Source organism: Amblyomma mixtum, chromosome 5 (genome assembly GCF_055824585.1).
Source record: "Amblyomma mixtum isolate Tamu chromosome 5, ASM5582458v1, whole genome shotgun sequence".
In the NCBI taxonomy this organism is placed as follows: Eukaryota; Metazoa; Arthropoda; class Arachnida; order Ixodida; family Ixodidae; genus Amblyomma; species Amblyomma mixtum.
This window is the reverse complement of record NC_143016.1, coordinates 14,641,098-14,665,983: the sequence shown is the minus strand read 5'-3', so window position 1 is coordinate 14,665,983 and position 24,886 is coordinate 14,641,098. Positions and strand designations below refer to the sequence as shown.

Here is a 24,886-nt window from a genome sequence, read left to right as displayed (position 1 = left end):
ACGAAAAAATGCAGGAAAGAAAAAAGCAGCTCGGACCGTGTTTGCGGAGAAACACATCAATTCAAACATCGATTTGAGGATACCTATATCGCGCTCGTGGAATGGATGGTTACACTGTCGAACCAAACACACTGTCACCCTTTCTTTTGGCTTAGTTCAATACAAGAAGCATTGCAAATGGATGCGCGCTTACGAAAGGACCGCATACAAAGCGATGAAAAGGGATTTCAGTACGCTTGTTGAAAAACTTGTTTTCACAAAGATTTCGTTCTCAAACGCGCTCTCAAGTATTGAGGCGGCATCCGTTTGCCGTGGGATGATCGTCTACCAAAGTGTGCATTTTCCGAACATGAAAATGCACGCTTTGCCAAATCTCGGTCGGGGAAAGCACTTATTTGCAGACCCCGAGTTTGGGGCTGCGGTGGAGGGGTTCAATGGGACGACGTGCCGTACTTCAAAACAAAACGACGAGACAAAACTTTCATCCTGAACGCCTATAGCTGCGGGCTTCGGCCTGCACGCACGGCATCTAGCGATAACGCGTGAAAGCAGGTTAGCAATAGCTCAATGAGGTTGGGTGGGAAAGGTCGCCCTCCGTTAGGGGGCCATTAATCCCACCCCATCGATCTTCTCGATCAATAAAGTTTCTCCAATCCAATCCAAGCTCAATGAGGCCGCACATGCTGATGCGTAGAGTGCATCAAACCAGTGGCGTTGTCGCTAAATGTCGCGCATGCAATCCGAAACACTCGAATCGCACGTTCTGGACGACATTTTGTTCTACAGACAAGGGTTTTGCGCTCATTACAAGAGCGCACGTAGCAGTCGCGGAGGCCGAGCATGTCAACTTCCGCTTAAAATTTAAATGCGCGTATTAGCAGATGACACGCGCGGGGTCCGGAAAGACGCCAGAATGAGCGCAGACCGTGAGGCGCGGTCTGTGTTCAAAGCAGTGAACGAGGAGGGGAGTTTGCAGCGTGTGCGCTTGAGCTCCACGTCAGGTGAAGTGCTCGACGGGGAAGAGGCTTCGACGAGAAAAGAAAGGGGGTTGAGTGGCCGTAGGAATGCTAGTGAGTACTAATATGGCCAATTAGCATCCTTGTTTGGACCACCACCCGTGATCGACGTGATGGCGGCATCAAGACGTCGAACCAAATATCGCTCGCACGCTCTATATCTGAGGGATACTGCCCGTACTGCTTCGATACTCAGGTCAGAAAGGGTGCAAGGCTCTCTGCGGTGAGCTATCGGTGCATTTAATTAACATAAGCAAACGGGAGGTGGGTATTGTGCACCGACATTGTAGGAGAGCTAAAAGGAAACGAGCATTGTACTAACGAAATTTGCAGAAGTGCACGCTAAAAACTGAGCACCGCGCATGCTGGGCTGCGTGGGAGTGTAAGATAAAAAGGGTTAATGACAGTTCAAAAAGAATAAAATACGAAGGACAGGTCATGCGCGCGCAAGCCAAGGGAGACGCGCAACCCGGTCGAAGCTGTGGTCACGCAAGCCTCGTGAACGCAGACGGCGGAACGAAGTGAGGATGCGTCCGTGCACCCGAGCACGCAGAAGGTTTAGGGCTGAGAGTTATAATGTATAGTGCACAGGAATGGGTATTCCTCCCCCCTTTCTCTCTTTTTTTCTTTCACTGAAAGTGGAGGGAGGGTAGAGGGAGGGAGAGCCATGCTGATGAATTGCGATAACGAGAATAAGAACAAAACCCTAAAGACCCGCAAACCGCTGCCTACAACTGCTGCATAAACGTATACTGTGACCGACTGCACTCGGGATTGGTAGCGGATTACCGCGTCATTCCTGTGCATTTCCTTTCGAGGAAGCCATCATTGAAAATTCGGTAGATTCCAGGAAACGCAGGAGCTCAGTAACAGTCTCACCTCTCGGTGGACACCTCAGCCAAGCCGTGGGAGAAGAAAGGATGGTGGCAGTGAAGGAAGAGAGTAAGGAACAGGCACGTACTAAGGAGTTCCGGAATAATTTCGGTCACCTGAAAATCATTAATGTGTACTGACAACGCACAGCACACGCATCCATAGAAGCCCACCTTTAATATACACGTTGTTATGTTTTTTTTTTCTTGATCTGCTTGTTATTCTTTCAATCTCATCAGAATGACGCATGGATAACTGATCCTCCTACTTACGCCTCCGTGTACACAGTACGTGCAATATGTGGCTATCTATACAGTGTACGCTGATAGACGTTTGGGTACTTTATATAGCAACGCTGGTGAGCTCGAACCTGTGTTGTTATGCAGATGTTTTATTGTTTTGTAGGCGAGCTGCAGTGCGGGCACAAAAGTTAGTCCGCCGCAAACGTGTCGTGTTAGCCCACTGTGAGCCCTAGCTATCAGCATTTCCGCATTAAAATTCTCTTCCCGCAACGGTTGGTAGCCACCGAGAGCTAATTAACGTGTTCGGAGGTATCTCTTCGCCGCTGCACGTGGAAGCAAGGCCCTCCACAAGACGCGACCGTTTCGTCGGAATGCAAAAATAGCCCTGCACCGCCCCCGCCACAGCGATATTCGTTTCCCTAGCGGCTGTCCACGAGGTTAATCCTCCACGACTACACCTGCTGTAGTGGCCAGCGCCACAAGCAAGGGTCTTCAGATGTGTTGCTCTTGTCCCACCTTCTTCCCTTAATGTCACCTTCTTTTCTCGTTTTTACTCCTTTTTTCATGCATAATCACGGTGAATAAAGTCAGCGGCGAGCGTAGGAAGGAACTATACGCGGGCGACTCAGCTCTTTGCGCAGCATAGGCGATCCGCCGTCGTCCGTCCTGCCTCTTATTTAGGTAGCTCTGTGCATTAACATAATAGGGGTGACCTGTTTTCATTAAGTGCTACGTAGCGTGTGCGTCAAAAATCAAAGCAAACCCCGCGCACTTTCTGCGCGATTAAGGTGAACCGAGGGTAGCAACAAGAACGCGCCTTGGCTGGGAAGTAATTGCAAAAACCGCTCCTTAGAGGAAAGAAAGTGGGCTCTTTACTTTGGAGCCTTGAGACGCTTCGCAAACAGGCACAGTCTTCGCTCACAAGCGGCGTGGTAACTTAATTCCCGGCGCGCTACAAAATGCGTCTTAGGTGCTGAAGATACGCTGTTCAAACCTCCTCTTTGGCATGCGGACACGCGGTTAAGCATGTGTTTAAGCGTGCTTAAGAATCATGCCCAACAATTCTGGACAAAAGCAACGGGAAAGAGTTTATGAACGGAATTCTTTCATAAATCGCAAAATTTCACTATAACAATTAATATATGCGCAGACGTCCCCTCGGCAGGCTTGCCTTTATTTTTTGCCATTAAAGGGAACCTGAAAAGGTTTTCAAACTGCATGAAATGCTGTGGTTGGGAAGAAGGGACCTTGAAAATCATGTGCGTAAATATTTTTCCTCCATTTTGTCCGCAAAAAGAGCCGCAATCGCTCGTTAAAAATCCGCCGCTGAAACAATCTCGTCGCTTCCGGAAGCGCCGGGTGGGGCCACGGCAAAAGGGGAGAACTGGCGGAAGTGACGCCATCCACGAAGAGTCGGCCGGCCGCCCTGCTTTGCTTGCTCTACTGCGTCCCGTGCTTTGGTAAATGACGGATCAACGCACTCTTCTGCCAGTGCCGTCTGCTTTCTCTGGTTCGGGCGACCTGTGTTGAGTGCGTGCAACGACGAGTGGCCATCATGCCCTCGTTCTGCGCAGCGTTCAGTTACGCGAACACTGGCGGCCGAGATGACGTTCCCAAAGGACAGGAAACTTTCCGAGCGCTGGGTCCCTGACGTGAAAAGGAAAAACTTCGTGCCTACGAAATCAACTGGGTTATGCTCCAACCATTTCCGTGGCAGTGACTATTGTCGAAGCTTGAAAATGATACGGGAACTCGGCATTCCAATTAAATCAGCGCGACTGAAGCCCGGAGTCGTTCCGTCAGTGTTCCCGCACAATAGAAGCGCCTCGCCACCTCCAAGAGGGGCCTTCGCCAAAAGAAAGCGGCGTGAGGTAAGCGTTTTAACGCACGCGTGTGTGCATCTAGTGGTTTCTTGTTTGCGTGTTTCAACGTTCTGCGATTCGATTGGAGCTATATGAAGGACGCCGTAGCGAAGGGCCCCGGATATATTTCGCCTACCCGTATTTACATCGGACATTACACGGGCCCTTTGCATTCCCCCAAACTGGAATGCGGCTGCCGCGGCCGGGTTTAATCCCCCTTCCTCGAAATCGGCGTCCTAGAGATCGGCACCCGAGGGTGATAACCACTGAACCACCACGGCGGGACAATTTTTGGTTTGGAATGCATACTAGCAGCACTGTAGTAGGCGGAGTTTTAGCTGTGAAGCATAAAACAGACCTTTGGTCAAAGTTTTACCTTGTTTTCTCTCTGATTCACCCGCTGGCCATATATCTGTAGAAATGTTCATGTTCCAATGCTTTGAATCGCACCACATCGGTGCAATGGCTTTCTGTGCGCGTTAGTAAAGTTTCACTCAATCCTGTGCTCTTAACTAGGTTAAATCTGGCTTCTTTTGAATAGAGTATCGGCACAACTACATCTTTAATGATGCAAAAGAGCAGAGTGCACAAAAGGGCATGTCTTAGGATAGTAAACTCTCCGCGGCTCTTAATCTTTGGGCCTGGTCTTAGACAATGAGGTTATCAATACTGAAGAAAGAAAAGCTTTAGTCTGTGTTTCTCATGCATTTTCTTGCATGCTATCGGTTCATAATATGTCGATATTTGTGCTGTCTGCATTTTATGCTTTTTGAGGTTCTTGCAGAGAGGCTTGAAAACACAGCTTCTGAAGAAGAAGCTGCCGCATCACCACGACGACCATCAAGCGAAGAGCTTGTAGCAGACAGTGTGGTAGAGGCAGATGATGTCACAAAGAATATTTCCGAAACGGCTGATAAAAGCCTCCAAGTCGTGGTGGGGCCGCCAGCAATTTGCACAGGATAGCGAGCAAATGTGAAAGGAACGAAAACATCACGAAAAACGCAGACAAAGCAAGGTGTTTCTTAATCTAGTCATCATATTTCTTTGCGCATGTTTTCATACAGGAAAAGCGCACACGAAAGCCTCCTCCGTCGTCTCATATTTTCGAGCTGCAGTGCAGCAGTAACCCCACTCCAACTCATACAGTTTGGCATCATTTTGTAGTTCTAAGAGGCCTTCGGGAGTAAGTGAACACCTCACTATAAATAAACGAACAAATGAACAAAAAAGAAAATATTGCTACGCATCGAAAGAATGGGCCATTACCTTCACTATTTCCACCATATTATGATATTCAAAATTTTTGTCCAAGAATATTGGACATGTGTCGACACGTGCGTACGGACCCGACCCGACGCACTGAGCAAGTTAACACATGCGCCTCAGCATACACCATTGCTGGACTTCATCAACCAAATGAGCCTATCTTTTTCTTTAAATACGCAGTATGGAGAAATAGCGCAAATAAAAAAGCCTCTTCCAGCCGCGAAATGAGCCACAGAGAAATTCCGAAAAGCCGCGAAAAGAGAAATTCCCAGGGGTACCAAATGCAGTATATCTCCACAAAAGAGCGTCAAACGCTATGCAGCGCCTCGTTAAGCTCTAGGTCTAGCTTTTTAAGCTTTTCGAAACGGATTTACCGTTCGTTTCTAAGCCGTAATGAAGGCCGTATAAGTCGACGAGGCACGTAGCGAAAATTTTTGTTCATAGGTGACTCAAAGTTTCCCTGTGGAAAAAAAAGTCGGGTTGCGGGTATGGCTGGGGGGCGCATGCCCAAAGACCTCCTTTCCAGAATGGTGGGGAGAATCTTGAATCGAGGGAGATCGGGTTCCCTTTTTTCACCCCTTGGTTGGTTACGATCCTGAAATGGGCTCAGCTAAGAAAGACACAAGGGCAGGCCAACAAAAGACCCGCAGGAAGGCAGTGACAGCATGTCCGGTTAAAAAATGTAAATGCGGTCAAAGTTTTGTTAGAAGCACTCTTCACTTCCGTAGTTCTCAATCACTGATTCCTGCGTGAACGTTCCTCATATAACGTTATAGGAGGCTACAGCGAAGAAAGGAAAGGTGAGCATCTTAACTAGGCTTAACGTCCGATTGGCCACGTTAGTAGTAACATCATATGTGTACATGGATAGAGTAAAAGAAAGAAGAGAGCACGTCGTGCCCTGAACGGCGAAGAAGTGCTTCAGCGGCTGTCTGCGCCATTTCACTTCATAGTTCTGGTTAGTTGGTTTCTGGGGTTTAACGTCCCAAAGCGACTCAGGCTATGAGAGACGCCGTAGTGAAGGGCTCCGAAAATTTCGACCACCTGTGGTTCTTTAACGTGCACTGACATCGCACAGTACACGGGCCACTGGAATTTCTCCTCCAAAGAAATTCAACCGCCGCGGCTGGGATCGAACCCGCGTCTTTCGGGTCAGCAGCCGAGCACCATAACCACTGAGCCATCGCGGCGGCAGTTCATAGTTCTGCTGAGGTAACCAGCATGCTTGCATGCTACGGAGGCTCTCTCGAAAGTGTCTGCATCTGCAGGTCAATGGAACTCAGCATCCATAACTGCGTTTGTGCAGTACAGCGCGAGAGCGAGATTCTTAGTTAAATACGTTTTTTTCTACGCTTTAGTAGTAAAGCAACAACTGCATAAATGCGCATCCTACTTCACTAGCATATTTATCCTCTTCAAGGCACCCGTCTTCTGCCGCAGTTTTTCATGGCACGCGCAACGAGTCTTTAGCAGCAAACCGTTCTTGTTCTTCGTCTCTGGTCGCTACCCTGTAATTTAGCGAAACGTCACCTCATCGCAAACCCATTTTCAGTCAATCACACACTGCAGTAACACGTATCGCACTTTGAAAGCTAAGCTTTGGCGATTAAAGGAGACAATGAAATAGTAATGCTGCTGTCAGACCCACGCTAAACCCCTCAACATCTCAGAGGCCTAGAGTAAGCTGTGCAGACTGAGTAGGAGAAATCCTCGAGTAAATTAGGACAAGAAGAATCACACTTCCTTCTCCTTGCCCTGTTCTTAAGCGGTATCGATGTCTCTCTTGCACTCAAGGTAGACATTCATCAGCTGAAGGTAGGTTTCGAGGAATTCTGAGGAAATTTCGCTGTCCGGCCACTTGCAAAACGTGCTTTGACGATGCCTCAAAGCGAGAAATTGCCGTGTTCTGAAATATATAAATACTAACTCGAGCTCAGGAGAAAATACCACGAGTTGGAATGAAGCATTTTCGAAACTGCTGGACTTGCTCAAGTGCCCCTATCATGTGTGGACATGCGTCTGAGTAACTGCGAATCGAAGAAAGCAGTTTTCAACGGCCGCACGCAGCTGGAGCGAACATAAAAAAATCTAGGCCAAGGAAAAAAATATTACTCCTAACTACGCGCCTTTAATATAAGTGATTCCGAGAAGCGCCATGCAAAATTTTAATGAGCGAGCGAAATGTACTCCTACGCTCCTAAATGAGTAACTACTCCCTTATTACAGAGGCAACGAAGTAAAAAAAAAATATTCCTTGAAAGAACCTTAGTCTGAAAAGAGTAAAACGGAGAGAATGTTCGCAACGAAGAACCGATGTAGAGAATTACTCCTATAACGTTCTTCTAATCACCTCGATGTTTCCAATTAAGGCGAAAAAAAGAATTACTAATAAGCCGACCTGCGCCTTTCTGTACAGGTTCACTCGGAAGTTCTTGAAAAAGATTCGGGGCCTCTCAACGAATTCGGCGCAGAAAACGTTTTCACGTACTCACAAAATATCGCGAACGAAACACGGAGCATGAATGTGTAGGGCACCAGGTATGCTACAAAACGATTTCTCTTTGACTTCCCTGTCAAATGCACAACATGAAAACATAATTCCGTACGATTTTCCCTCGGCCCTTCGACATAATAGATTCCAAGTGTTCGCTTTCCATCTAATGAGGATGAAGCTGAGGGAAAGAGGGACAACTGAGAGTGAGGGAGAGCGGGGTGAACTAAAAAGGTGTGTAGATTAGCCAAATGAGCAAAATTAATTGCGCAAATGAGCGGATGAAGTCGAAAGTCCTAGAAAAGAAGGAATGCCTAATCACCCGATTTTTACTACCACATGATCAAGCTATATTTTTTAACAGCTAAGTGCCAGCTTACGGCGGAGTGAACCAAGCTTTTCTGACAAGCCGCCGCGGATTCTCGTCGACCTGGCAGAGTCTCCTAAGTTCTTGTGGAGCCTAATTTTCTCTAATAATCACACCATAAAAAAAAAGGAAATCACTCACTGCCGATATAATGTGTGTGTTCGCAGTGGTATACACTCCTGCTCACTCTTAAAGGGAACGCCTAGTTATTACTCCAACGCTGATTACAGCTCGCACCTGACTTAGAGTCTCGCAGACTACTCTCTTTTCGACTGCTATTCTACTGACGTGTTTATTCGACCAGTTATTTCCGCAGTAAGCTAGAAAAGATGTTGCAGTTATGTTGGCTCGTGTACAAATTTGGCGTTCACTCTGAATGCACACCCTAGAGTAAAGCGGCACCACACTTGTTCACGATTGGTTCCCTTCGAAGTTATGATCTATAACAATGAATGAGTTAACAGCCTTCTCATGCTTAGCACTACTTTAGTACACAGTGTAGCCCACACTATCTTCAGACTAAATTAAATTTATTCAAAAAAACTATGGGAGAATTCGGCGAGCACATAAAATAGCACATAAAGCACATAAAATAGATAACATGGTACGGGATAAAAGTCTGACCCAAGGTCTCCATGCACAACGTGTGTGGAGCCCAGAAGTGCCGTGTCTCATCCTAAAAGCCCTGAAGGCACCTCTACCCTGTTAGTGCGCATTAAAAAGGACTCCTTTAGACCAAACTTGGAATGAAAAGATCTTTTTTTTTTTTTTCATTGAACAAAAGTTTTGTCTGAGCAAAGCAAACTAAACTGTTCAAATTAGATTCTTTCATGGAAGAAAAAAGTTCCGTTGGCGTGGTTCAGATAGGAAAAGCGTTCTAGCTCCTTCCTGGAACTCTGAATTTGGTTTATACGAGAAAAAAAAGGCACGTACGTCGGAATCGATGGCGAGAAATTTGAGCGAGCGAATCAGCTATCACTGATGCGGCGGTTCTCAATTACCGCAGCGGCAGAGCATTTTCTGCCAGGATAGTTTCACTAATAGAAAAGTCTAGTGCCGTGCACGCACTATTCGTCTGGAGCTGTTTGCGCATGCGCGCCCGGTCGCTTCCTCACGACACTTCTCAGTATGACACCAACTGGCCTCTTGCGTTCACTTTCGTAATCCTTGATGTTGTGTAACGTTTACCGGACGACACGAACATGTTAGGAAATTTTGTTTTGACAACTCATCGAAATTGGGTTGTTTCGTCAAATTCGCTTCAGAAGCAGTCTTGGTAGCATGACGCTGTTCTTCCTTCGCCACCGAACGGGTGCAGTATGTGTAAGAAACGGTAATCAGCGGCGTTTCAAGGTAAATCGCGATACTTCGTACTGACTGCTTAATGGGCGTTGACTTCAAAAAGCTAAGTGCGAATGTATTTTTTGCGTCTTCAAAATAAGCAACAAGTCGCGATAAATGCTTTCAGAACGGGCCTCATACTATAATGCCTGTCTGTCAACTGCGCCTCCATTATAGTGCAAACGAGTTGAAGCCGCCGCAGCGAGGTCAGGATAGTTCGCGTATTAACTCGTTTAAGGTTGCAACCTCGTACAGTTTGCATAAAGCTTAGTGGACCTACTTTCAATCAGTGTTCGCTGTAGGCAAGCTTCAAATTCTTTCCTTCACCTGAAATTCATGTTCTTCAACTGATGATGCTCACGCTTCTTTTGAAAGTGTCCTTAATTTCTTCTTAAATTTCGGCACTGATAAAAGTTTACCCGATGAGATACCCAATTCATCTATCGGCTGTTTGGACCAGTACAAACCTCACCGCTATTTTCTAAAATCTCTCTCAAATGCCACAGCTGTCATGGAAACTAGCAAAATTTATCCCCCTGCACTAATCCGGTAACGTGCAGATATTGTTCAGAAATTTACCTATTTCCTCGACAGGCCATTCATTTAAATTGCTAAAACATGATTTTCAATCATATCGTAGACTTCCTCGAGTCCAAAAATGCTTTGAGTAAATTCCAGCATGATTTTTGTCGTGGATTAGCACCATCCCATAATTAGTCTGATTCTCTGACATCCCCCATTGCGATGATATGGGCGAACAGACTGATTACATATTTATAGACTCACCGAAGGCATTTAGCACTGTCCCACACTACAAATTCTTCCAAAGGTTACCTATATTCAAAAATTTACCATTTTTAACGAGATAGCTAGTTTTTTTGTTACCTAAGCTCACAGTACATCTATTTAATTTCAACTGTTTAATTTTATTGATGTTTCATCAGGCGTCACACTGGGTTCTGTTTTGGGTCTACCTAATTAATTGTTCTACATCATTGATCTACTGCTTCATGTATGAACATGCGCCAGTACAAGCTGATGATTATGTGCTGTATGGTACAATTAGATCCTCCCCCCTCCCTCCCCGATCATGATTTTTTAACACGTCTTTCTCAGATTTCTGTAAGGGGCACGCTATCAGTCTAATTAACATTAATTTCCACAAAACCGTTTCTTATGGCTCTCCAGACATTCATCTCATTCTCGATATGTTCGTTCAAAGACAATTACCTAAAAGATGTTCTGGAAAGAAATACGTCGGCCTTACATTCACGCAAGATGTGTCATGGTCTAAACATATCGATCTTATTTCTAACAAAACTCTCCAAAGGCTTGGATACTCACGCCGCACTTTGCGTCTTCTTGCAATATATACAAAGTCACTTATTTGCACTCAATTCTAAATTCTGGTTGCATCGTTTGCGGTCCAAATGACCTTGTGGATGTGAACCAATTGGAATCGAATAAGAAAAAAAGAAAAGGCTGTCCGTTTTACTGTTAACCGATGCGACAGAGATTTCTTGTTATCTCATCTGTCTTATCTAAGGCTCACTACATTTCCCTCACGTCACTGTAATTTTTCACGCGTTAACTCTCCGCAATTTCAGTCACCTGGAAACTATTTAAAATTTCTTACGTCGTCATCGTTTAGATGCTATCATGATCTACACATTTCACATTTAATTTTCGCATTTGTTGCTCAGATACAGTTTTTTTTTTCGTACGCCAAAAAATTTGCGCCTCCCTTACTAGCCCTAATCGTGTGCTAGCTTTGAGAGAATTTTTAAATTCCGTGATTTGTAGAGGACGTGTTTTTAGACTGAGTTTCCGTGTACTTTCACAGTATGTCTTCTCCTGATGATTGTTAGAATTGCATCCATGCGTCGTTTCATTTTTATCTCCTCTTGCCATAGCCTCACGCGAGACTGTAGTATGCAAAAATAAAACAAAAATAAAATAGGTTCTGTGTAAGGTCTTCTGGCACATGCGTTCGATTGCTTCAGATATTCTCAGATACGAGCATAACTTATGTCCAAGAAAATGCGTGATTCTGCACGCATCAATACTTGTGCGCCGGGGTTACTGCAACTGGAGAACACTGCGCTCACCGCTGTGTGAATAGCTGGCAACCAAGCACGCTAGACACCTAGCAGACGTAATAAAATCGATTTCTCCGAAGCCTTTCCGCACTAGCCATTATTCAACGCCTTGTAGCGGGACGCACCTCATATGCCGGGCGCACCCATGAAGCACGCGAAGTGGTGATTTAGGATTGATAACTATTCGTCAACCCCTACAACACCACCAGAGGATTCGGAGGCAGACGGGTCCCGATCTTGATTGAATACTCAACATTAAGCCCTTAAAATTTTGAATAAACTAAAGCTCGACGCGCTGAGTATAACTCCCCTCGGTGTTTGCTTATTAAACACGAACTTGATTTGCACTTCTGTTCACAAAGAAGAGCGATCATTTTGCATAATGTAAATGCGAAGTAAAGGAAGTTTTATGCCAGCATAAATCGACATACACGTGAGGGTTACCTGGGGACGCATCCATCACTGCAAAGACGTGAAAAAGGCGCGTGTTTGCCTTTATCAAGGTCTCGGTAATCCACGAAGGAGGCGGTGTGGGGCCAGGGACGGACCACAGTAAATGCTAGGCATCTTTACTTCAGTGTATTTAGAGCTTGTTGTTAAGCCTCATACAAGACTGATTTGTTTGCTCTGAATGCCTTGCGTCTGCACATCACAGCATTCCTTCCTTGTTCCTGATTTTTTATGTGCGGATAAACCTTATAGCTGCATGATCAAAGGTGTCTTGAAGGATTGCTGGAGTTGGAAGGTGAGAGGAATCTTCACTGTAGCGAGGTAAGCTTTACTCTTTCCATGGCTTGCATCTGGATTTCGTAGGGCTTGCCTAGAACGAGCTCTGCTGCGCTGTCTGGTGCGGACACAGTAGCAAAACGCAGAAAAATAGGCTTCAAATAAACTTTCTCGGGGCAGTGGGGCCCACGCTCTAACCTTTTTTTTTTTCTAGTTTCTGAAGAAATATTCCTTTATTTTCGCGACTGCATTACCGTTTCGACAGGATTCAAAAATGTACGCTCATTGACAACAACTTTTCTTTCAACAGGCATTATAAAATTGGCCCTTGCGACTTTGTCATAATGAAACTTAGGGCAGCTATAATGGCTAAGGTGGAGCACAAATCACCAGGAGTTATCGTACATGCACTGACTAATGTCGATGAAAAAAAAAAAACTCATATTAAGCAGTGCCGGCCAGGTTCCAGCCTAGCCCGCAGCTAAGGTCTTCTTGAAATAGGATTCATTACATGACACTAATGATACATGAAGGGAAATCGTGAACTGCTTTTCCAGTACCTGGAGTCGAACAATCGAACTGCCATTTTTCACCTGTATTTTATGACTGTACTTTGTTAACACTGTTTTATTGTTTCTACTATATTGACTGCATCTTGTTCCTGCTGGTCTGCGTCCGCCACAAGTTCAATGTTGTGTCCACTCCTATCTTGGTCCAGGTTGGACCGATAGTATGTACAAATAAATAAATAAACAAATAAATAACTCTCATTCCAACGCAGGGCCCCTTTCTGGGCATATCATGCGCATTTATACTTCGGCCTGCGAGGCAAGCTACTTTCTTTTTTATTAAGCCACTACAGATGGCGCACATCTGATGCCACAGAATTTAGCGAGTGCAACTGAAGCTGGGGCTACAAGCGATGTTTGAACAAGTTTAGTCGGAGCCGTCAGGTGCACTGAAGTTCGAAGAAGACTACCGTGACGCATGAGCTTGCCCACCTTACTCTATTACTTGACGCTTTTATTTTTCGATGCACACTATTACTCGATACCGTTCGCTAATCCAATCAACCGAACGTGGTGCAGCACTGACCAGACGAACCTTAAAGAGAACGAACCTAATCTAACTTGATGAGGTGAACGTGGAATCGCGGAACAGAATCAGAAAGACGACAGCTGCACTCCCGAAAGTAAACTGAAGTTGTTTGTTAAAGGGGGAAAAAAAGGGGAAGGATGAGTGGAGGATGCCAACAGCACCGTAACTTCCTAGCTCAAGGCACCAAACGAACTAAAAAGGTGTTTCGAATCTCTGAAGAATGTTTTCCCGGGATTGAAGGCCTAAGAAAAACACTCATCGTTTCCGCGATACGTTAGCCCTCAAATGTAATTTAGCAGAAGTTCACTGAGTTTCTAAAGCACTCCTGGGAGGCTTAGAAACGCTATTCAATTTTGCGCTTCGCGGAAATGTAGTTCTTATTTCCTTGCGTGCGAGGCTTTCAACTGAAAGCAACTCTTTATGCGTTACGTTTACATTGGACGCAGAAGGTACCCATAGCGCCTTTCTTTTTTTTTTTTACGAAGCTTCAATACGACACCGATGGCGTAAAAGCTGATAATCAAGTGCAACGCAGACACTGCAGATGTTTTCTTTGCCCCCACGAAACTGAGACACCTGTTTCGCGCCTGCAAATACCGCGTGCGCGTTCATTGCAACTCTCCTATTTAAGGGATCTCACGCACGCACATTGGAAAGAATTAATCTATTTACGGTTCACGTCACGCACAATGGACCCCGAAGAAATTGTTCAATTCGACCTCTCGGCAACGTTCTGACAAATAGTTCGTACGCGTTGGTATGACCGCCACATGCAACTGTCTCTACTTACACATTCATCATCGTCAGCCGACCGGCTGAGTGCAATGCAGGACTAACTCCTCTCCCAATATTGTGAACTTAACCTCTTCTACGCCAGCTGCAGCCGCATTGTCCCAGAAAATCACCCCCCCCCCCCCCTCCCTCACACACACCCCCTTTAAATTGTCTCATCAACCGGACCTTCTGTCACATAAAGCTACTCGTTCCTTCAATTAAATTATGTTGATTGTTCTCCGGAATACAAGGGCATTCATGTGCCTTGATTTCAGGCAACGCATTACGAGAGGAATAAATAAATTGCGATCATTCGGAACTGCATTTAGTAAGGTTTCAACTTATAGTTGGTAAGACATTAGTGTACTTAACTGCGTTACAAAAACGATGGACACAGATGTAATAGCAACCAACTGGTGTGCACTGGTCTGCTCCCGTTCCCTCTGTTGCCATCGTCTCTGCAGCGCAATTTGATATACCAAACTTGTCGTCATCTTTGCACGGCCATTGACATCCCGATGCAACCCTGAATGCATTGTGGCCAACAGGCTACTTCAATTATGCTCAAATGGCCGGCTGACACACTTTTTTTTTTCTTCCAAACATCGCTTACATTTCTTCCCTGGCCACCTGTTGTAACTCTGCTGCGAGATGGGCAGAGGGTGTACTCCACCGGAGTTCCTTTTAAGCTAGACACTCTCTCCACATCTCTTCTTTATGTAGACAACGATACACACAACAGGTCACCTAAGCAAGGAACTGCAAGAAAAGCCTCGCGAAACACACACAGCACAAACTCTCCGACGGCTCGCGCGCGCGAGCCTCCTCCTGTCTGTCCGCGTGCGCCGAATCATGGATCACTCCTTCGCGCGGGGCTCAAATTGCGCGGCGCTGAGATGTTGCAGCAGCAGTCCACTACTATTTGGTGCTCGCTTTAATCGATTTCGCCCCCCCGGAGAGACGGCCCGTTTGACTGATATGGAGTGGGCGAGGCCTCTTCGCGGACCGTTTTACGGAAAATGACTGCCTCGCCGGCCTCTCTTTACCAACGCTGCTGCTGCTGCTGCTTCCTTCTGTTCTCGCTGCTCACATCTCTCCCCATATTCTTCTTCCTCTCTTCCTTCCTCTTCCTTTTTTGTTTCACCTTCTCTTTCCCGGCGGATTTCTGACAGCAACATCTGCGTTATCGCTCACTTCAGCCTCCCCGGGGTGGCGTTGAGATAGGGCCCGCGAGTTCGCACACCCCCTTGAAACGAAGAGCGCGCTCCCAACTCTCTAACCCTCCTTCATTTTTTTTATTTTTTTTACTCCAACAACGTCCGTGGAGAGACGCCCAGCGTATTTCCTGCCCGCTTCTCGCTTCCGGACTTGGCCGCAACTTAAGACGAGTCGGCTTCCGTGGAAACAGCATTGTTAGATTGCCTCCTTTAGTGAGGGTGACTTTAGCCATGTTACGCACATTATAGTCTGGTTTCGTCATTTTTTATATTGCGTGTTCAAAGAAAAAATAAAAACTAGGAAGTTACGTCCGTTGAGCCATATTTGAAGCCTCACAGAGGAAGAGGTTCTCAAGAGAGGGAAGCTGTGGTAAGTGCTCCATCGTGAGTGGACCGCCATGAACGGTTCCGTAAGGGAAAAGTTGAGACGGAAGAAAGAGGTGCAATAAAAGAAAAAGGGATAATGTAGAAACAGAGACTTCGCCCAGTCTATTAGCGTAGGGGAGGGGGGGGGGGGGGGTCAATTCAGCATACGCTGTGATCCTGTTGGTGATTTCGCAACACACCGAAGGCCTATAGGACAGAAGACAGCCCTGCGAGCAGGCAGCCTCACAGAAACCATCCCAAGCGGTTCGTAATGGCGTTAGGGGTAGGGGAGAATTTCATTGGGGAAGACCGCTTCCTCAGGAGCGGTATTCTCTTCCAGATTTTTTTTTTTTATACACGGCGCATATGCGATCGCCTCTCGTACTCGATCCCAATCGCCCCCTCCGGGCCGGCGCGGTGGCTCAGTGGTTATGGTGCTCGGCTGCTGACCCGAAAGACGCGGTTTCGATCCCGGCCGTGGCGGTGGAATTTCTATGGAGGAGAAATTCTAGGGGCCCGTGTACTGTGCGATGTCAGTGCACGTTAAAGAACCACAGGTGGTCGAAATTTCCGGAGCCCTTCACTACGGCGTCTCTCATAGCCTGAGTCGCTGTGGGAAGTTAAACTCCATAAACCATAAGCCGACCAACCAACCAACCAACCAACCAACCAACCAACCGCTCCCTCCAAGACGTATCCATTAATCCGCCCCTGCTGAGATGAAGAGGTGAAGCACATGTTGCGGGTGGTAATTTTAAACAAGGAATAATAATTTAGAATAAACGATAGGTAAGTTGAGCCCAGCGCTGATTCCGGGAATTTTCTGAGAAACCTATTTGTCGAGTTCTGACGGCTCTCACAGTGCTGTAGCTCGAATAATCTGTTTGCATTGGATCTTTCTTCGGCATCGTGTCACGTCGGTGCGGCCTCAGTCTTTTCTTAAAGTTTCCAGATTCCGCAATGTGTTAAGTGCCGAAATCCAAGCACGGCGTAAGGGGAAATACCCATTCCGTGCCGATACCACGCTCTCAATTACTTATTTATTTATTTGTTTATTAAATACTGCGGACATGCCCTATGTGCAAGCAGGAGAGGGAAATACATACAGGAGAAAAAGCAAAGCAAGTACGATAGTGCCGAACAATATAGAAAGTACAACTGAAAATGCGGTTACAGTCCAGCTACAAAGCCAGCAGTGAAGATATCAAGAATGATTAGAAAGCAACGGGAAGTTCTCCGGTAGAGCATTACATTCAGAAACTATTCTTGGGAAAAAAGAAAACTTGTATGTATTTGTGCGCGCAAAAATAGGTTTCAGGCTAAGGTATATGCTTATGGCGCGAGGCTCATCTAGAATCATTAGCGATGTAATTTTCGGGTCGAATACCAAGTCGAGAAAAGTATCGTGAATGAAGGAAGTTGAGACGGGCTTTCTTTCTTCTATCTGCAAGTCGTTCTAAGTCTGCAAGTTTCAACATGGAGGAAGGAAAACCGCAAGAAAACTTATTTCTATGCCTCAATCAGGAGGCATTTGCGGGTCCCTTATCCACCGCAAGTGGACGCCGTCGGCTTGCGGCCGAGTTGCAGCAAGAGCCTGGTGGGCAGTGGGGTGGCGTACGTGCGTCTCACAGAACCCGGCAGAGAAAGATGTTCTGCGCTGAGGAGTAAGAGTTAGTATGTGCGTGCGTTCGTGCGTGTGGTTGCAAAGGAAAATCGGCTGCACACACACCCTAATTGTCTTCAGGCACTGCTTACTCCCACACTCCTCTGTGCACCGGGAGGAGGGGGGGACAAGTAGGGATATAGGGGATATATAGAGAGGCAGAATGTGTACAGATGATTTCCCCGTGGTGAGTCAGTCGACTCCGGTGTGTCGTCTGTAAGGGATACTGCTAATCCACGCACGACCTAAAGCGTAGGTGGGTACAGCCCACACTGACTCTCCATAGTGCCGCAACAGGCCATACGCCTACAGACAGCAGGCGATCCTGCGGGGGAAGCTTTACCTCAAGCCTCCCTCCGCATTCGTTATTGCAATCAAGGGAAACGGGGGAAGTGCTTTTTTGGGACACCACTGCCCTATTTTGGATGAAACTTATTGCATCTGCACAGAAACCAAGGCTGTTCTGAATGTAATGATATCAGTGTACTCTATCCAAACTGTATGGTAAATAACCAATAACTAACCATGACCTTATTTAGGTGCGTGCCTTTATCTTCTCATTCTGTCTTCCCCTGCATGTCTTGCGATTGTATATGCCGTACGTATGGTACGCGTATCACCTTGCTCAAGGCAAATTAGTTAATGATATATTTTTTGCCAATGCTCTCGAATTTGTAAGATTTCGTGCGTGGTGTTATGGGTAAAGCTCTCGGATGAGGAAATTTTATGCGTACAGGAGGACAGGACGGGACGTGGCCGTGCTGTTTCGGTGTCTTTCTGTTTTGTTTTTTTTTAAACCTGTGGCTGCATTACATAACCAGAGAGTGAGCAATCAAAATCTAAAAGGGTGTCAACAAGTCCTTAACACACATCTAAATAAAGATCACAAGAGGCCCATGCGGATACTAACAGCTCAATTTCGGACTAATTTTTCACGATGAACTCGTTAGAGAATGTATCAGGATCGGAAGATGCTAGAGCTTGACCTTAAAACTCTTAAGCTTTGCAACAAAAATTGATGCAAAATAGCGTGAATTACTCTTCCATCGTTTAAACAATAAATCGGTAATGTGATGCTGCTGTGCACTTGCATTTCACGTAACCAACAGGAAAACTTAAGCTGGTTACATGTGTTTGGCAAGTGTCATGAAAAAAAAAAACGAAACAAATAATCTCTTTTAGCAATAGTAGTTTTGCGTCCTTTGAAGAGCATTCAGTTGCAAAGCTAAATTTTCCAAAATTCCATAATAGCGACGTTCTGCGATTTATGGCAGTTATTAACGATCAAATCAGGGCATACCTAAATACAAATTTTGCTTCCAAAATTCACTATATCTCAATTGACTCCTTCAAATGCGTCATATATTTCGTTTTCGTCCGTGCAGCGGCTGTCGGGTAAAATTACTTCCCCATTAGAATGTATCCAGAAAGGATCTCCCGAGGGTAAATCTGGGAACGAGCGCAACCGGAACGTGACATTTTTTATTGAATAAAATACAGCTGCGTTTCTTACAACTGCATCACGGCAAATAAGAAAGACGACACCAGCGCATGTGTCATGTGCCTTTTCTGTGTGTCTCTGCTTAAAGAAGATTTTTAAACAAAATGAATGCTCATCTATATTCCCATCTTTTCACAGTTGTCAGGATTAGGTGTCCGGTAGATTCACCAACGTTTCCGAGATTAGGAGAAAATACCTTGCTAAATTTCAGATAGGCTGGCACGAATCGGTCATATTGCAGGATACCACTCTTAGTGCCACTGGAGTGGCGGGACTACACGCATAGTCTCCAGAGTCAACACTGTCGCAGAATATGTCAGTGGAGATTCTTATTATTAAAATTCGGCACACCAAAGTTGAAGACGCAGTAGCTATTGCTTCTGCCTCGGTTCATCATCATCATAATGGCTGCTAAAATGCTCAACACTTCTAGACCCCACACCAACTTCGTGACACTTGCCTTCGCCAGGTTTTATTTTTGCACTAGTGGCAAAAGCTCAATTCTCGGCTATGCTTTTGCAGACTGGTGATGGGCTCATTTCACAATATAAAACTAAAAAATTGGCGCCTGTAAAGAACGTAGCTATAAAACTTGCACTCGGGTTAGGAAAATATTTGGCTCGTCTTCGCCTGCGACTAAAACTTCATTTGCATATTCGTGTATTCCGAGTCGTCCGAACTATGGCGCAGCGTTTTATCTGTTTCATCCCATCGTGCAGTTGAGATTAATCAAATAATCATGACAAGTAGCCGATAGCAGATTTTCGTTGCGCTGGATACGCGGTAGTCAATACGGAAACGAGGTCGCAATTATGGTTCTTTCCTCACTGCAGGACAGTTTCTCCTTTCATTTATTTCGAATCGCCTTTTGTTCACATTTTTCCCCCATTCTTTTTCTCTTTTCCTGTTCTTTCTTTCGCTCTTCTTTTCTCATTTCTTGGTTCCTTGCCTTCTTTTTACACGTAATTTTATTTTCCTTATCTCTTCCTTTTTTATTGACCTTCGCCACCTCTTCCCCACAAAATAATCCGAACGACTCCATTGTTACACACCCAATGCCTGTTGTGGTCAGGATTAGGTATGATGGCCGATATTGCACCAAGATATACAATTTCTGTTCCGCTGCTTTTCGTGTACACACGAGCTAACTTGTCAAGCGCTTTTCAGTGCGCGCAATGCCAGCTTTGTTTGAAAAGTAGCCGCCAGTGAAAATTTATAAACTATCCTTCCATCGCAACCTTCAAGAGGAGCAACTAGTGCTCAGGAATTACCACGCCAGTCACATTTCACACGTTGCTGAAAAATGCTCAAGACAGATACAAGGAGATAATAAATGATACCTTACGGGACCCAGAAGGAAGGAGAAATGATACGTGCTCCAGTGCACTACAGCTGTCTTAAGATTGCTCTCGACAGAGAAGAATCGGAGCGCTGTCGTGAACTGCCTCCTGTTTCAAAACAGATTGGGTTAAGCACTCCTCTGAAAACTTTGAGTGTTCGCGTTTGTCTATTGAGAAAACTTTTAGAAGTACGGCTGAAGGAATCGTATTTCCACGGCACTTTGCTTCATCCACAGGAACTGCAAGAAACTGATGAGATGAGTACCTCTAGTTGCTGCACACGGGACCTTAATTTAAGCGAGAGTATAATTTTAGAGAATTTCGCGGACTTCCGACTGTTTGCGGGAAGAAAAAAATGTGTGCGATTTGGTTAATACTAAGAGCGAATTTAGCCTCTCGAAAAGCTGACGTAAGCACTCCCGCGCTTCCTTCGGCATCGTTCCAAATGCGAAATAGCGCTCGACGGTTTCGAAGCCCTGCGTTGAGGCTGCTGGCTGGCAGGCTGGCGTTCGCGGGATCTCATTAAAGATTAAAACAACTTGTCTTTCTTCCGGTCTCGCATAATTTAATTCCCGTTAAATATTCTGGGGCGCCAACTTTAGCCGCGTTGGCAAAATATCGATTTCGAGGGGGAAAAAAAAGGAGGTCATTTACACTTTTTATTTTTTTTTTTTGCGTGCGTGAAAGAGTCCTCGAGGTGCTAGTTCGCGATGAAACTGTTTCGTACATATTTTAACGATAACAGCATGACCGACAACGAGGTAAAGCTTATCAGTGTGGCTTTGCACTAAGGTGCGGAAATATATTGGAGAATAAAGCTTCGTTAAAAGGCGGTGAGGTCAGCGGAGTGTGATTTAAATTGCCAGTTAACGACCAAATAAGGGAAGCGTTTGAAATAAATGTAATCATTACATAACGATGTGTGCACAAAACCGCAAGTAAGGGTGTACAGTTAAGGGGGGGGGGGGGGGGGGGGGGGGAGAGAGAACATGTGCTAATTCAAGGATTTATACTGGACACAAATATCATGAAAATGAACTCAATGGTAAGAAATCTGATGGTCTACATTACGTAATTATCATTTTACGCTCAAATAACTCCTCGATCAGGTACAGCTCTACAATTTTTTTAGTCATATTTTTCGTGATGATCCCAACGCTGTTGACGATGGACCAGCAAACTGAAGTGTCTTTTTAAGCGATCCTTTAAAGTTATAAATGACTGAACAACTCGGCAGCGGTGATAGCAACAAATGTTTGCAGTGCCGAATCACCACCGCTCTAGGCAACGCTCATTTTAAACCTGGCTAAGAACCTCTGCGATAAAGAGCTAAAAGCAGCTACAACTATCTCGAACAGTGTAGAAGCAGTTGCGAGTGGTTGCGATCATTCCAAATAAAACTGGTCGCATCTCGCGTCACAAAGTGACAGTCGCGTGCCGGCGGCTTTCAGCGTGAACAAACAAAAGTAAAAAGCTTCGCGGCAACGTCTCCGGAGCACCGACCCATAGCCTATGGCCGACCAGATGACCGTTCTGCGTCCCATGTAAGACTGCACTAGTGAAACGGACTGGAGTACGCGCATGCGCACAGAACACCAGTTGCGGCGTCCATATCGTTTCTCGATATTACCCAGAAGAGAGCAGGCGCCACCGTCGGTGCGAGTTTCTTAAAGGCCACTTCTAGCACCGTGGGAATGCCGACAGACGCGGTTTCGGATTTTGACTCGGCTAGCGTTGAGCCGGAAACGCGGATTCTGACTCGAGATGGGCAGTTGCGCTGCGATGGTATCCTCTGAGTGATTTCAATAGTGCGTTTTAATTTGAAAGTACTACTGAACACAGTCATGCCTGACCAATAATCTTCTGTGAAGCCTCGAAGTAGGTAACTCGGATAAGCTCGGGTTAGTTCGGAGGAGCCTCGCGCCAGCTGTATCCAATGGGAGGAGGCCGTCGCGCCAGCTGTAGCCAATGGGCTCGAGAGTTCACTGTAAGTAGGCACTGCATCTGTGCGAGCTGCACGAGCTGTTCACTCGTTTTCGCAACTCCCGCTGCTCTGCTCGCGGGCGACAGGCACAGTAAGTACATGTACAACACCGAGGCGGGATAACTGGTCCATATAAATTTGCACAAGGTGAATCAGCACAAGGACGTGGATGAGCAGGCTTAGTAGCAAAAAGTTTGTTATTACTGCTGCCGCGGCGGTCGAATTTCGATGGAGGCGAAATTCTAGAAGCCCGTGTTCTGTGCGATGGCACTGCATGGAACCCCACGCGGTCGAAATTCTCGGAGCCCCTCACTACGGCGTCCCTCATAGCCTGGGTCGCTTTGGGATGTTAAACCATCATATACAATAAACCAAAAAGTTTGTTCCGAACGCACGAATAATGCGGGAAGGTGGTGAAGAGAAAAAACACGGGAGGGCGCCGGGATATTCGGGGTAAGGTAGCTCGGACAGGAAGGAATAGGAGGAAGCATGACGCCTCTGTGGCACCGCTTCACGTGAAGATAAAATAAATGAAATATACCAATTGCAGCAGCCAGAGCTTCGCGTACCCGCTTACCAGCGAGGAAGCCTAATACGGGCTGCATTATGAGGAGACGTCTTCTCGTTAACGAGATGAAGGAAGCGCAATTTACGAAAGAACTAATTTTGACGAGAAGGGGACAGGCTCCGGAACCACGGCTAACCACTTCGAAGCTGCAGATAAAACAAAATAGTAGGAATCGAATAAATTAAACAGAAAAAGGGAGGCATCAAGGAATAAAATTGCAGCAAAAAGACAAGCCGAACCCTGGTCAGATTGCGGAGAGCGCGCGCGCCGCCACAAAGAAGACACAAAAATAGCGAGGCTGAACTGTAAAAGGCAAGAAAAAACGCGCCCCAGCCAAAGGGCGGCGAGCACGTCCACGCAGCGCCTAAAAAAAATTATCTAAAGCAGCTGTGGCCTAACGCTTGCAACACGTGACCCCAGCGTTTTCGAACACTTTTATCCAGTGACCGGAACCGAGCGAAGTCCGAAAAACGAGTCCCGCCGAGAAGATGCGGTGCCGTATTTGGCTTCATGGTTGTTGGGCATAAGACTATGGTACACCCGTAACAATTTAACTTTTCTCGAGGCAAACCCCAAAGAAATGTTGTGAAAGTTTCCGCACCAGGCTAACGTCGAACTTTTACTCGCGTTTAATTAATTGAAGTGAAAAACGCAGTATTAAAATATTTAATCTGCACACAGTGGACAGCAGCGCGGCAACTGCTACCAGTTCCGAAGCAGCATCTGCATTTATTGCCCAACTACACCCCAACATAAGCCGCGCCGATTACGAAATCTTATCTTCCCGGCATTCTCGAGCTGAACGAAGTGCTCGCACAGACGCCACTTTCGCTCCGGGTAACTGAGGAACTGTGTGACTCTATGGTTACAGTGCAGGGAAAGAGGCCACGTAGTGCGCGGCCAAGATTACGCACTGGGCGCCTAACCCTGCCACTGGCAGACGAATCCGTGGTGCTTCAGTCGCCCACTCTTGAAATCTTTTCAATGGCGTTGCTGAGAAGTGGTAACTTGCGCTGCGCCGCGTGCTTGGTGCATAATATATATCGATCTATTGATTTTCGGTTGGGCAGCTAGTACTCCGACAGTGCCTTTGGCGAAAAGAGGCGACCACTCGAAAACACTTAAAAGTCGTGGTGATCCACCCATCCGTGGTGGCGCTGCGATCGAAGACTCTTTCAAGCTTATGTATTGCTGAACCCATCGTAGGTTTATGTTTCACAAAGGCCGCAATTTTTGCTAGTTGTCATCATGTTTCATAATATTTCGGATTTTACCTTTCAGTTTTGGAAAGGCTTAATGACGCCTACAAACATGTTTTATGGTTTATGGGGATTTAACGTCCCAAAGCGACTCAGGCTACTAGGGACACCGTAGTGAAAGGCTCAGGAAATTTCGACCGCCTGGGGTTCTTTAACGTGCACTGACATCGCACAGTACACGGGCCTCTACAATTTCGCCTCTTTCGAAATTCGACCGCCGCAGCCGGGATCGAACAGCTCATCTCTCTCTAACAATGTAGGGTATATTTCGAAATGTCAAGCTCTGTCTCCCGCACCAGTCTTCATACCGAAATTGAAAGCTTTGATGCATAACAAAAGGGTTTGAAAGTGCACAAAATTCGAAAGGCGATTACTGCACCTGAAAGTGACATCGTCATTTTTTATTCTTTCTTTCTCTTTTTCTTTCTTTCTTTCCTTCTTTATTTATTTCTTTCTCTTTTTCTTTCTTTCTTTCTTTCTTTCTTTCTCTTTTTCTTTCTTTCTTTCCTTCTTTCTTTCTTTCTTTCTCTTTTTCTTTCTTTCTTTCTTTCTCTTTTTCTTTCTTTCTCTTTTTCTTTCTCTTTTTCTTTCTTTCTCTTTTTCTTTCTTTCTTTCTCTTTCTTTCTTTCTCTTTTTCTTTCTTTCTCTTTTTCTTTCTCTTTTTCATTCTTTCTTTCTTTCTCTTTTTCTTTCTTTCTTTCTTTCTCTTTTTCTTTCTTTCATTCTCTTTTTCTTTCTTTCTTTCTTTCTCTTTTTATTTCTTTCTTTCTCTTTTTCTTTCTTTCTTTCTTTGCTTCTATCTTTATTTCTTTCTTTCCTTCTTTCTTTCCCTC

At 45.7% G+C, this 24,886-nt stretch overlaps 1 protein-coding gene and 1 pseudogene across 1 annotated transcript in view; one reads left to right on the top strand and one right to left on the bottom strand.

Moving 5' to 3' along the window:
- LOC149341350 (neuroligin-4, X-linked-like) overlaps nucleotides 1-24,886 on the bottom strand; it is a 66,857-nt gene that overhangs the window by 30,603 nt on the left and 11,368 nt on the right. The gene's annotated exons all lie outside the window — the stretch shown is intronic.
- LOC149341351 (peroxynitrite isomerase THAP4-like) lies at nucleotides 3,687-5,019 on the top strand (annotated as a pseudogene).